This window comes from Prionailurus viverrinus, chromosome C2 (assembly GCF_022837055.1).
Source record: "Prionailurus viverrinus isolate Anna chromosome C2, UM_Priviv_1.0, whole genome shotgun sequence".
Lineage (NCBI taxonomy): Eukaryota > Metazoa > Chordata > Mammalia > Carnivora > Felidae > Prionailurus > Prionailurus viverrinus.
This window is the reverse complement of record NC_062569.1, coordinates 74,010,672-74,023,235: the sequence shown is the minus strand read 5'-3', so window position 1 is coordinate 74,023,235 and position 12,564 is coordinate 74,010,672.

Here is a 12,564-nt window from a genome sequence, read left to right as displayed (position 1 = left end):
AGTTAATACAAGCTGTTTTCAAAGAAAACAGAATTTTGCGGAAGACGGGCTACCCCTTTTCCAGGGAAGGGGATGCTGGGAGCACATCACTTAAACGCACCTTTTTTTTCCTCTTCTGTTCAAAACAAACATCGCATTTATTCTTTGTCTCCAGCTTTCATGGACTTTTTGTCTTTTCTCTCCTTTAGATCTGTGTATGCTCACAACACCTGTCTCTCTGGAAAGCACATATCCCGTTTCTTCAGCTCACCAGAAGTAGACATATATATTATTTCCCTAAGGGTTAGAGAAAGCTATCAGAACTTGGCAACATATAAAGTAAATACCCACTAATTGCAATACATTCATTTAAATCAGGTCTTTATCCTCCTTAGGCATTGTAGTAGGTGGCTTCCTTTGAAGTCTTGTTGAATTTGTCCAAAATTACCTTGCCTGAGGCAGACGGCTGTTTGGAACATTTGTTCTGAACCGATCCCCAAAGCAGTAAATCTTAGCATTGGTAACGGCTCACATGCCACAAAGAGGAAATGTCCTGGGTAGGGCATGGATCCAGGCTTAGATCCCCCATTATATACAAAGAAAAGAAAGAGAAAGGGAGAGATAACTGCACAACTCTCAGGGATATAATGCTATTGTATAACTCTGATGATGTTATAAGCCACAAACCCTGTACATTATTGAAATACATAACCAAAAGCCTACCAATGAATGTCTTTCCTCTTTTCTTCTGCAGCATCCATGCATGCATGCATCTCTCGTTTTACAATAATCTTGCTACTGTTATTTGTTTGTTTGCTTACTTGCTTTAAATTCAAGTAGCTTATGCCCTCTCGTTATTTCAAACTCAACCTGGGAATTTCATTGTACCTGTATGAGAGAATCATGCTCTGTGGGCATGAAGATATCACACCTATCATTGACTCTCATCATCCCCACAAAGACACTGATAATCTGATGCAAACAATCACACTCTGAGATCCTTGGACTTATTCAAGGTTTTGTTTAGGCTGTGTCACATACTTCTACCATGTACATAAAATAGCTTTCAACCAATTATATCAGAAACTGCTCAGCAGTAGGCAAAGAAGCTTATCTGAACTTAGAGCAAATGACTCGCTAGTTAATTGTCATGGACACAGCCTTAAGTCATGGCCTTCTGGAGCAAGGGTAGAATCTAAATCAAGTTGTGAAACATTTACACATTACATGATTTAAGTGCCATATGAAAACACAGGATGGGTCAAGATGATTCCTTGGGATAATCTCCAGTGATAGCCCCAGTTTTGGGTGATGGGAGATGAAACAGAGTGAACAATACTTATGAACCTCATCACAATATCAAGCCAAAGTTGTTAACGACACACTATCAAAATGAGGGAGGAAAACAAGAAGGAAGGCGACAGGGGAATCAATAAGCAGGTGATTTTACTCAATAAAAAGGAGGAAATTCCCAAGATGGTAGTGAAGTGAGACGGGAAAGGATGGGCTGGCAATTGTGCAGTAGGCTGGAGGAGTTACCCAACCAGATAGCCATCAGAGTCTGATGCCTCTGGGAGAAAGACTCAGAGATGAATTTGATGAAATACTGGATGTGCTCAAATACACTGAGGGAAGATTTAGACAATTAGGGAGTGTGATATATAAATTGGTGTTAAATACCTAGAAAAAGTAAGCAAAGTAAAAAAATAAATAGGTAAAATGGAATATTGAGAACTAAAAACTTCAAAGAAAACAAAAAGCTATGAAAGATGCTATAAAAAGAAATAAAGGATATCTTTACCTCCTACTATGGTGTGATCTCCATAATATTTTATGTGCTTCCATTTCCCTAAAATACCCATTTGATTATATTAAAAATAAAACGGGGGGGGGGGGGGCAGGCGGGTGGTAGGGCACAAAACTTTAAAAATTAAAAAATAAAACAAAGGAGGGGCGCCTGGGTGGTGCAGTCGGTTAAGCGTCCGACTTCAGCCAGGTCACGATCTCGTGGTCCATGAGTTCGAGCCCCGCGTCAGGCTCTGGGCTGATGGCTCGGAGCCTGGAGCCTGTTTCCGATTCTGTGTCTCCCTCTCTCTCTGCCCCTCCCCCGTTCATGCTCTGTCTCTCTCTGTCCCAAAAATAAATAAACGTTGCAAAAAAAAATTTTTTTTTTAAAATAAATAAATAAAACAAAGGAAAAGCAAATCAGCAAATAAAAAAATTTAAAGGTTACTTATAGGGCAGGGGACATTAGTGCTTAACATTTTTGGATATATATTGTTTTATAACTTTGACTTTGGCACCAAGTTAATATTTTGTATAAATAAACAAAATTAAATTTTAAAATGCCATCTCTGAAGAATCAAAAGTAAGGTAAAACAAATGAACCTCACTGTGTGGCCAGCTGACAGCCTAACCTCACAGAGAGGAGCTAGTTCAAATGACTTTTACAACAGCTATTTGACCATATGCTCTTGGGAGGACATACTCTAAAGACAACTGTTTTCACTAATTCTAACTGTTTTCCATAATTACATTAGTAGTAGCAGTGTTGGTATGGTTATTGTGAGACTGTTATGTAATTATGTTATGAGAACTGGAATTTCCAGTGTGAATAAAGAGATAAATATGGGGGCACCTGGGTGGCGCAGTCGGTTAAGCGTCCGACTTCAGCCAGGTCACGATCTCGCGGTCCGTGAGTTCGAGCCCCGCGTCGGGCTCTGGGCTGATAGCTCAGAGCCTGGAGCCTGTTTCCGATTCTGTGACTCCCTCTCTCTCTGCCCCTCCCCCGTTCATGCTCTGTCTCTCTCTGTCCCAAAAATAAATAAACGTTGAAAAAAAAAAAAGAGATAAATATGTAAGATCAGTGAGGTTAAGAAAAACCTCTGAATCTGAATTGAAAATATCGGTACTTTTTTTTTCCATTTGCATACAGTATCTTTTTCCATAGTTTCATTTTCATTCTGCCATGTCTTTAGGTCAGAAATAAGTCTCTTGTAGGCAACATATAAGTGGGTCTTGTTTTTTTTATCTTTTCTGCCACCCTATGTCTTTTGGTTAGAGCATTTAAACCATTTACGTTTAAAGCAATTATTGATAGAAAATATCAGTATGAACTCATGTGTATTTTACCATGTAAATAAATATGTATTATACACACACACACACACACACACACACAATTTCCTAAGTATGTTCACTGAAAAGTCTTAGAAAAAGCGACCAACCCTGTAGCAATAAGTACCACTAGTGTCCAGACATCCTCTCTAAACACCATCTCTCAGTAAAACAGACCAGTGCTCTAGAAGTCCAGTTCCAGATGTAGGGTAGAAAATGTACAAGATGATCCTGGAATATCTTGCAAGAAACTATCAACGATTACCAAGGTTATATCAAAAGGATGTGGGACCCAACTTGAAGAGGCTTCCACTGGCTTAAGAAAAGATAATTTGAGAATCAATAAAGATAATAACTGCAATGGGGGTGCCTGGGTGGCTCAGTCGGTTGAGCGTCCAACTTTGGCTCAGGTCATGCTCTCGCGGCTCATGAGTTCAAGCCCTGCTTTGGGCTCTGTGCTGACAGCTCAGAGCCTGGAGCCTGCTTCAGACTCTCTGTCTCCCTCTCTCTGCTCCTTCCCCGCTCATGCTCTGTCTCTCAAAAATGAATAAACGTTAAAAAAATTAATCAATTAAAAAATAATAAATAAAAAAATAACTGTAATGGATAGAAACATCAAATATGATGTTAGCACAGTTCCATAAATGGAGTAATTATTAGAGTAATTACGCAGGAGCTCATTTACTGATCTCTCTCTCTCTTGAATTTCTGTGATGCCCACTGAGTATAACATCATTTGATAATGAATAATATACCACCTTATTTTATTTTAAATATAGTCTGACTTTGCATGCCTTTTAGAAATTACTTATATTTTTAAAATAGATCAATAAATATATGGTAAAAAAAATCAAAACATACCAAAAGATACAAATTAAAGTAATTCTTTCCTTATTCACACATTCCTGTCCTCCCATAATTATCCCCAATCACCTAAAAATAACTACTATCATATTTCTTATAGAACATTAAGAAAAAGTAATAAGCATACACATTATTTATAGACATCCTTTTCTTTAAAAAAAAAAACCGTACAGGTAAGCTAATTCTATATCCTTATTCTGCTTTTTTTCTAATCTCAAAGATAGATCTTGAGGCTCTTTATATACTAATGCAGACCTACCTAAATTTTTTAATGGGTACACAGTATCCCACTCAGTATATGGATGTCCCATAATTTATTTATCAATTTCCATATTGATGAATAGCTACCCTTATTTCAGTTTTATTCTATTTGGTATTACTATTTAACTCTACCCATATTTATATCTTATTTGATTATGAATTCTTCATCAGGGCATGAAGCCTATGGCATATTTTCCTACATCACACGCTGTAAACACTAAAAAATAATGTGTGCAGAATCTTCTTGAAAAATGCTCGTAAACAGTTGGGTACCGCGAATTTCCACAGTTTGACTTTTGAGGTCAGTGAATAGATGCTAATAATTCACCATTGTTCCTAGGGTAAGCGAGAAGCTCTTTACAAGACTACAGACCATTTAACACTTTATAAATCAGAGCTAACACTTGAAATTACACCCAAGGTAAAGAAACAGTCACCATAGTGAAGGAGGGCATAAGCTATTTTGTGCCCTGAAGATTTGGGTTGATTTTGCCTTTATGGATCTTGTTTCTACTTAGGACCATTAGATTTTGTTTGAAGGTGGAAGGTAACATTGTGATTGAACAGCACCCCATGTACCAACAAGGCAACTGTAGTCTCTCATGTTTTCCTCTTCTACATCATTGGAGAGTATCACTACAGTAGGTTTAAGGGCTTAATCAACCCTTGGCAAGAACTAAATTCAATGAAGAGTGTACATCAGAGGTTCATACTCCCTGGCGTATTAAAGGCTAATTCCCAGGACATTAAGGAAGTAAATAATGCAACAGATTAAAATTTAAGAATAAAACCATTTTATCAGATAAAACAGACTCTGTTTTTTCCCCTGCTTTTGAAGTAAAGGGTAAAAAAGCAGTAAAGGTCAACTCAGAGGTCTTTAAAATTATATTTTTAAATAATAGGAAATATCGGTATCCAATTCTGTGGTCATTTGTGAGGTTATTTCTTTGAAATCTAAGTGGAGCTCCCTTCACACTCACTCATGCTCACACACACACAAACAAGTGCGCACGTACAGGTGTGAGAAGCCCAACCACTCCAGGATTAGCTGTTCCTCAGAAAGCTCAGTAATGATCTGAAATCCGAAGCCCTACTTGAACTTTTCTACTAATTCAGTAATTACTGCTGTGCCTGAAATTGGCCCCTTTCCTGCAATTACTCAACATGCACTTTCAGTCAAAGAGGTTAACACCTGAATTTAGATTCTAATTAGCACCTAAGGTAGAATTTTTTGTTTAAAGCTTATTAAAATGGGGACTTTTCCCAGCATAAGATTTCACTAGTGTATACAGGTAAACACATGGTTTATGGATCAATCTGTTTCTGCTTATCTTAAAAGCAACAGAGGATAGAGGTGAAACCAAGATCAACATACCATCATTTAAGATACTAACCTCCAAATAAATCAAATTCACCCAATATCTGGAGTTGTCAAGCTGGACAGACCCTCGATACAGTCAAAGACCACTGTTTCCAAATCCCCATTTAAATAAATGATTTATCTCAAAGGAAGATGTAAGCAAACGGAGCTAAAAATCAATTAATATCGGTGTCATTGGCTTTCAGGGCTATCTCCATTTCTCTCCACCAGCTTTCCTAAGCACTATATTTAAAAGATAGCAATGCCAAAAACTCAGAATTATGTGGGGGCAGGTGGTCTTGCATTCCTCAGGCAGCAATTAGTGTGAGTCTAACTTCAGCCACCAGTGTGTCAAGTTAACTAGGTATCCTCTGCCACATCCCTGTGGCTGCCCAGTTATTGCTTGGACACCTCCAGCCATGTGAAATTCATAGTCCTGCTTCCTAAGGCAGCTCATGTTCTTACTAGGCACCCCTGAAAACATGGAATCCATAAATGATAGCTTATAAGAATAGTGGGTATGAGGGCATTCTCATGATTCAGATGACTCATAATGAGCTTTCAATACATACTACTGCTTACCAATTTCTCTCCTACCTTGTGCTTATGCAATTGACATTTTTAAATCCAAGTTCAAGAGCTTATCCTTATCTTTTTTGAATTTTCCTCTACTTCCGTTCAGCTCCTTGTTCAACCAACCAAGATGATTGGGGTTGGCCCGTACCGTCTGGTTTCTTGTTAGCTACAAATATAATAAGCATCTTTCTCTGTTCCCATTCAAGGATAAACTTGAAGATATTTACAGGGTCTCTCAGCATCAAACTTAGCTAACACGGCATTTCCATGTAGAAATGAAATTCTTGTGCCTCATCAGCAATTCTGAGAGTCACATCATATTCAGAGCCAAATCAAGTAGAAGTGAAACAATGCTTGTGTCTTCAAAAACAAAGCAAGAGGGTCAAGGGGTGAGAAGTGGTAAAAACCACTTGTATAGTTTCCTAGGGCTGCCATAACAAAGTACCCCAGAATGCGTAGCTTTAAAAACAAAAACCAAAAACCAGAAATGAATTTTCTCACAATTCCAGACGCTAGAAGTCTGAGACCAAAGCATCTGTTGGTTGGGTTGATTTCCTGTGAACCGTTTCTCCTTGACTCATAGATGGTCTTCTCTCTTTGTCTTCCCCTGGGTCTTTTCTTTGTACATGTATGTATCATAATCTCCTGTTTTTATAAGAACATCAGTCATGTTGGATTAGGGCCACCCTAATGACCTCATTTTAACTTAATTATCTTTTTAAAATTTACCTCTTCAAATATAATCACATTCTGGGGATTAGGGCTTCCACATATGAATTTTGGAGAAACACAGTTCAGCCCATCACACCACTTAAGAGACATTTCCCTCCATATTCTGAGTTACAGATTGCCTCTGCTCCTTCCACATCAGCTTCTGTAAATGCTTATGTTAAATCTCACTAAATTTGCAATCTTATTTACTTAGTACATACGTCTTTTCACATTTATTTTTAGGGCCTCGTGTCAGTACTTCAGAATCTGCCTTCAAATGGATAGAAGCCTAAATATACTTAACTTCTTTAAATGCTGCAGCTACTTGATGAAAGGTACCCTTTGCTGATGGACTTATTTACTGCAATAATTTCTACTTTAATCCAAACTTGAATGAACACAAATATATACACATACATAGATTTATGAAGTTACAGCATATTTATTTATATTCCTGCCACTATCCTGAATCTTTCTTAGAGAAAACACGATATGAATATGGAGGTAGCTGGCCTCAGTTATTCTGAGCTACATGTGACCAAGGAAATTTGGTTACATGAACTCCAGTGAAGTCAATTACGTGCCATGGACTGGGCTTTCAACCCAACTATTTATCTCCTTTAAAGGTGTCTCATCACAGTAGACACATCACTATATTATGCCCCAAAAAAGCTCAAAACCTGTAGAAGTAAGACTGTAGGAATATTTTAGGATAATGGGTGTTAGCCACATTCAGTCACTAATATGCCTTCTGTGTCCCCAAATTCTTATAATCTAGAAATCATTAGTGTCTAGTAGATACTTGTGAGTATGTGGACCAAGAGAAACTGAACAGAAGACCATGGGGGAGGGGAAGTGGAAAAATATAGTTACAAACAGAGAGGGAGGGAGGAAAACCATAAGAGACTCTTAACTACAGAGACCAAACAGAGGGCTGAAGGGGGGCGGGAGAGAGGGGAAAAATGGGTGCTGGGCATTGAGGAGGGCACTTGTTGGGATGAGCACTGTGTCTTGTATGTAAACGATGAATCACGGGAATCTACCCCCAAAACCAAGAGCACACTGTATATACACTGTATGTGAGCCAATTTGACAATAAATTATATTTAAAAAATAAAAATAAATGTTTGATAGATTCCTCTGGGAAAAAAAATTTAAAAATAAAAAATAAAATATTTTTTAAAACACTGGTATAATTCCCTTTTGACCGTACTGTGAGCTGGAATGTTGCTCTAGAGTCACTGTATACCTGCAAGCACTTAAACAAAAACTCTTCCTGTGATGTAAAATTACTTCAGTTATACTGTATAATCAAGATAATAATATATCAAATAAAGCAAAAATCTGGCTCGAAGACAGCCGTTAGACTCAAGAATTAACTTGACTGCTAAACTTACTTCAACAAGTGACTAAAAGATGTACGTTCTCTCCCCCTCCCCTCCTCAGTATGCTCAGTTACTCCAAAGTAACTTCCAAAGGGCTGAACGTATGTAAGACCAGGCCACGTGGAATCCAACTATACCTAACAGATAATACATCAGTAACATAAGAAGGAAAAGCCAAGTAAAAGATAACATGAACACTGGCATGTTATTTACTTTTTTTTTTTAATGTTTTTATTTATTTTTGAGACAGAGAGAGACACAGCATGAGCAGGGGAGGGGTAGACAGAGAGGGAGACACAGAATCCAAAGCAGACTCCAGGCTCCGAGCTGTCAGCACAGAGCCTGACGCGGGGCTCGAACTCACCGACTGTGAGATCATGACCTGAGCCACCCAGGCGCCCCTGAAGATAACATGAACGGTGGCATGTTATTTTTAATAGCACCCGTTTGTTCTGTAAAAAACTTAACAGCACATTTTCTCTGGGCCCTGGTAAATAAGAGAATTCACGTAAAATAAAATAAATCCCTTCAGAAATGTTTTGTTGGGGGGCCTGGGTGGCTCAGTGGATTGAGTATCTGACTCTGGGTTTCGGCTCAGGTCGTGATCTCTTGGTTTGGTGAATTTGAGCACTGTGCCAGGCTCTGCGCTGGCAGCATGGAGCCTGCCTGGGATTCTCTCTCTCTCTCTCTCTCTCTCTCTCCTTCTTCCTCTGCCCTTCCCCTACTTGTGCTGTCTCTGTCTCTCTCAAAATAAATAAATAAACTTAAAAACAAAAAAAAAAGAAAGGTTTTGCTGATTTTCCCCAATACCAGAATAGAAGGTTATCCACATCTTCAGTTAAGCTTACCCCCAAGGAAATAGTGCAGTGACGGCAGACATGGACTCTGGTGCTAACCTGGGGGCAAGGCCCAGCACTCTAGAAATCTTTGCCATTATTATTTTTGGTTAACAGCATTAAAAGTCACAAAAATCTATGAGTTGGCTATTGTTTTCTTTATTTACACGTGAGAAAATCAAGACTTGCCCATGGTCAACAAACTACTAAACTACTAAACTACTAAAAGTTGGAATTGAGAGTTCTGCCTCACTCCTGCTTCTGCTGTAACTTCCTCTATAAATGTAATCTTATATGGAAACTGCTTGTCGCCCAATGGTCAAGGGCACATAGCACTGGGGAGTTAGTCGGAATGTCCTTAAGAAAATTTAGTCACTAAACAGTTCTTTGCTCATGCTAATGAATGTAGCAAATTCAGGCTTAGTTTGGCCAAACACCTGAAGTGGCAACAGGCAGGACAGAGTGGGGGTTAGAAGCGTGGGCAGTTCCTGAAGTCAGGGCATCAGTGGCATTGTGATTCTGAGCCATCTGTCCATAACAGCAGGATGCCAGCAAGTGACAAGTTAGGTTAGGGCAGTGGTCTTTGAGGGCAGAGGCCTTGTCTTCTCCAACTTTGTGACAGGCCCAATAGAGCATAATAAATACTCAATAATAACTGTTTGTTAAATTGAGTTGTCTTGAACTAAATTGAATTGGCCATCCATCCTCACTTATATTGCTTAAGAAGCATAAAAGGCCCCACCCCTGCCCTCACATCCACACATGCCAAAATAATTCATTTATTCATTTGTTCATCAGATATTAATTGAGTGCTTTCCATTGGAATACTCCGTAATAAGAAAGACAGGGTCCTGCTATCATGGAGCTTAGAGTCTGATGATGGAGGAAACGGATAATTAAGCAAGTAATTGCATACAGTTCAATGAGTGTTCTGAGAGGGAAGCATGAGGTGCCACAGGAGCACATGGCAGGGAGACCTAAATGCAGTGGGGGGCCCGGGGAGGAGAGTGGTGGCAGGGTGTCACAGGGGACAGGGGCCATAGAGCTGAGGCTGGAGGACTAACCAGGGCCTTGCTGGTCTTGATAAGGAGTTTGGGCTCTTGCAAGTAACAACAGGTAGGACCTTTTATTCTCTTAAATGTGTTTAAGCTGGGGACTAATATGCTCCAACTTACATTTTAACAAGCTCAGTCCAGCTCCATTATGGAGAATGGATTGGACAAGAACAGTCTGGAAGGGGAAGCTTGTGCTGCTGCAGTAGTCGAGGCAAGAGATTGTGGTGGCCTAGGTTAGGGGAAGGAGAAAAGTGGAAAACTTGGAGATATGTTTTGAAAGTGGAAGAAGGGTATGGAAGTGGAGAGCTGAGATGAGCTGAGAGTTTTGGCTGGAGAAAATGGGATGGTTGTGGCTCCATTCACTGAAACGTAAAAAGAAGAGGAGTCCAGTTTGAATAAGCTAACTTTGCAATGCCCCCGGGACATCCACATTAGCAGCTGCTCATAGGAATCTGAAGCCCAGGAGTAAAGATAAAGGTACTGTATGCTGACGTGCCATAAACAATAAAGTGGTCGGCATACACGTGGCCATTGATCGAGTGAGACCAAAGTAAGACTAAGAAGTGAATACAGGAAAGGATATTGAGGTAGACGATTATTTACGTTTCTGAATCGTGGGGCAAATTGTTAAAAATACGGGGCTCCACTCTATGAGTTTCAAATTTAGAAAGTCTGCCCTGAGGCCTGAAAGTTTGCATTTTGCTGGATGTCTCTGATGCAGACAGGCCTCGGACCACACCTTTAGAAATGCTAATTTTGGGGCACCTGGCTGACTCAGTTGGCAGAACGTGCAACTCTTGATCTTAAGGTTGTGAGGTTGAGCCCCACATTGGGTGTGGAGATTACTTAAAAATAAAATCTTTGAAAAAAAAAAAAAACACTAATGTTACTGATGGGCGGAGGGAAAGAAACACAATAAAATCTAAGAAAGAGCAGCTGGAGTAGAAAAAGTAGGACTAGAATATAGCTCCCGGAGACAAATAAGACAGCTTCAACAAGGGAAGAATGGTCAGTCACACCATTCTCTACAATAGCCTTCCCAAGATGGCTGACCCTAAATGTTACAGCCCTGAAGGTCCCCGTCACAATGGAAATGTGCTGTTAACTAAATTGAGTTACACATTTTTGGCCCCTTCAGATTCAGTCTTTTATCTAAAACTCTTGGGGCTATATGTATTTCAGAATTCAGAATTTGGGGGATATTAGAAGACTGCTTATGCCGTATATTATTTAAACCTCCAGGAGGGTCCGAGATACCATCTAACTGTCAAATACAAAAATATTTTTGCAGCAAAGTGTATAAATATTCACACTGTACAAAACAAAGAGCCTTACGTCAGTTTAAACCAGGTGCTGACAAATGAACCTAAACTGGATCAAGTTTTCCCTAAGCTAAGTTACCAAAAACATTTTAGATAACCTTTCTTGTAGCATTTCATAATAACTCACAAGAGCCAGCCCTCCCAATACATACTTCTCCAAGTAAACATCAGCTCTTTTTTCCAGATATAGTGCCCTATGTATTGTAGTGTTTATACATTTCATCACTGTTTGACATGGGTACAACTGTGCTACCACTTTATTGGGTTTCTGTCTTTTTATGTGTCACTGACAATGTTTTTGAGTGTTTTCCCTTTAATCTCATTTTCTCATAAGGACTACGGTTTTTATTGTACAGCTGTGCTGAACGTGTATATTCTCAGAAGTGCGTATATCACATTAGAACAGAACTGACTGTATCTCTAGCATTCAACGGGATCTTAAAAGAAGGAGATACACGGGCGGCTGGGTGGCTCAGTTAATTAAGTTCAGACTCAATTTCGGCTCAGGTCATGATCTCATTCATGGGACTGAGTCTTGCGTCAGGATCCGTGCTGACAGCACAGAGCCTGCTTAGGATTCTCTCTCTTTTTCTCTCACTTCCACTCCCCCAATCACGTGTTCTCTCTTTCTCTCAAAATAAGTAAATACACTTTTTTAAAAAGAGAGATTCAGAATAAATAAATCTTATTGGGAAGACGGTAAAAAATAATCTTAAGGGCCAACTGTGATACCCTCACTCCTACTAAAAATGTACGTGACATATAATAGAAATAGAATAATCAGAAAAGCTAATGTCATCATCTCTGAGTAATGGGTGGAGAGTAATCATTGTCTTTATTCTTTATTGAATATTCCAGGTTTTATGCAATTAGTATCCACTATTTTGTAATCGCAAATACATAAATTGTTGGCTTTTGTTTTTGTTTTATTATTTTCTTGCTTCTTTTGAAATCTGGATCCCAACCAAGCGATCTAGGCTTAGGGAGGAAATGACAGTGTTGGCACCCGCTTTGGAAGTTACTGGATGCTTGGGTTGGGAGTGCGAATGCACCTGAAAAATCAAGATTTCCCTTCTTCACAATTTTGCCCTGGGCTAG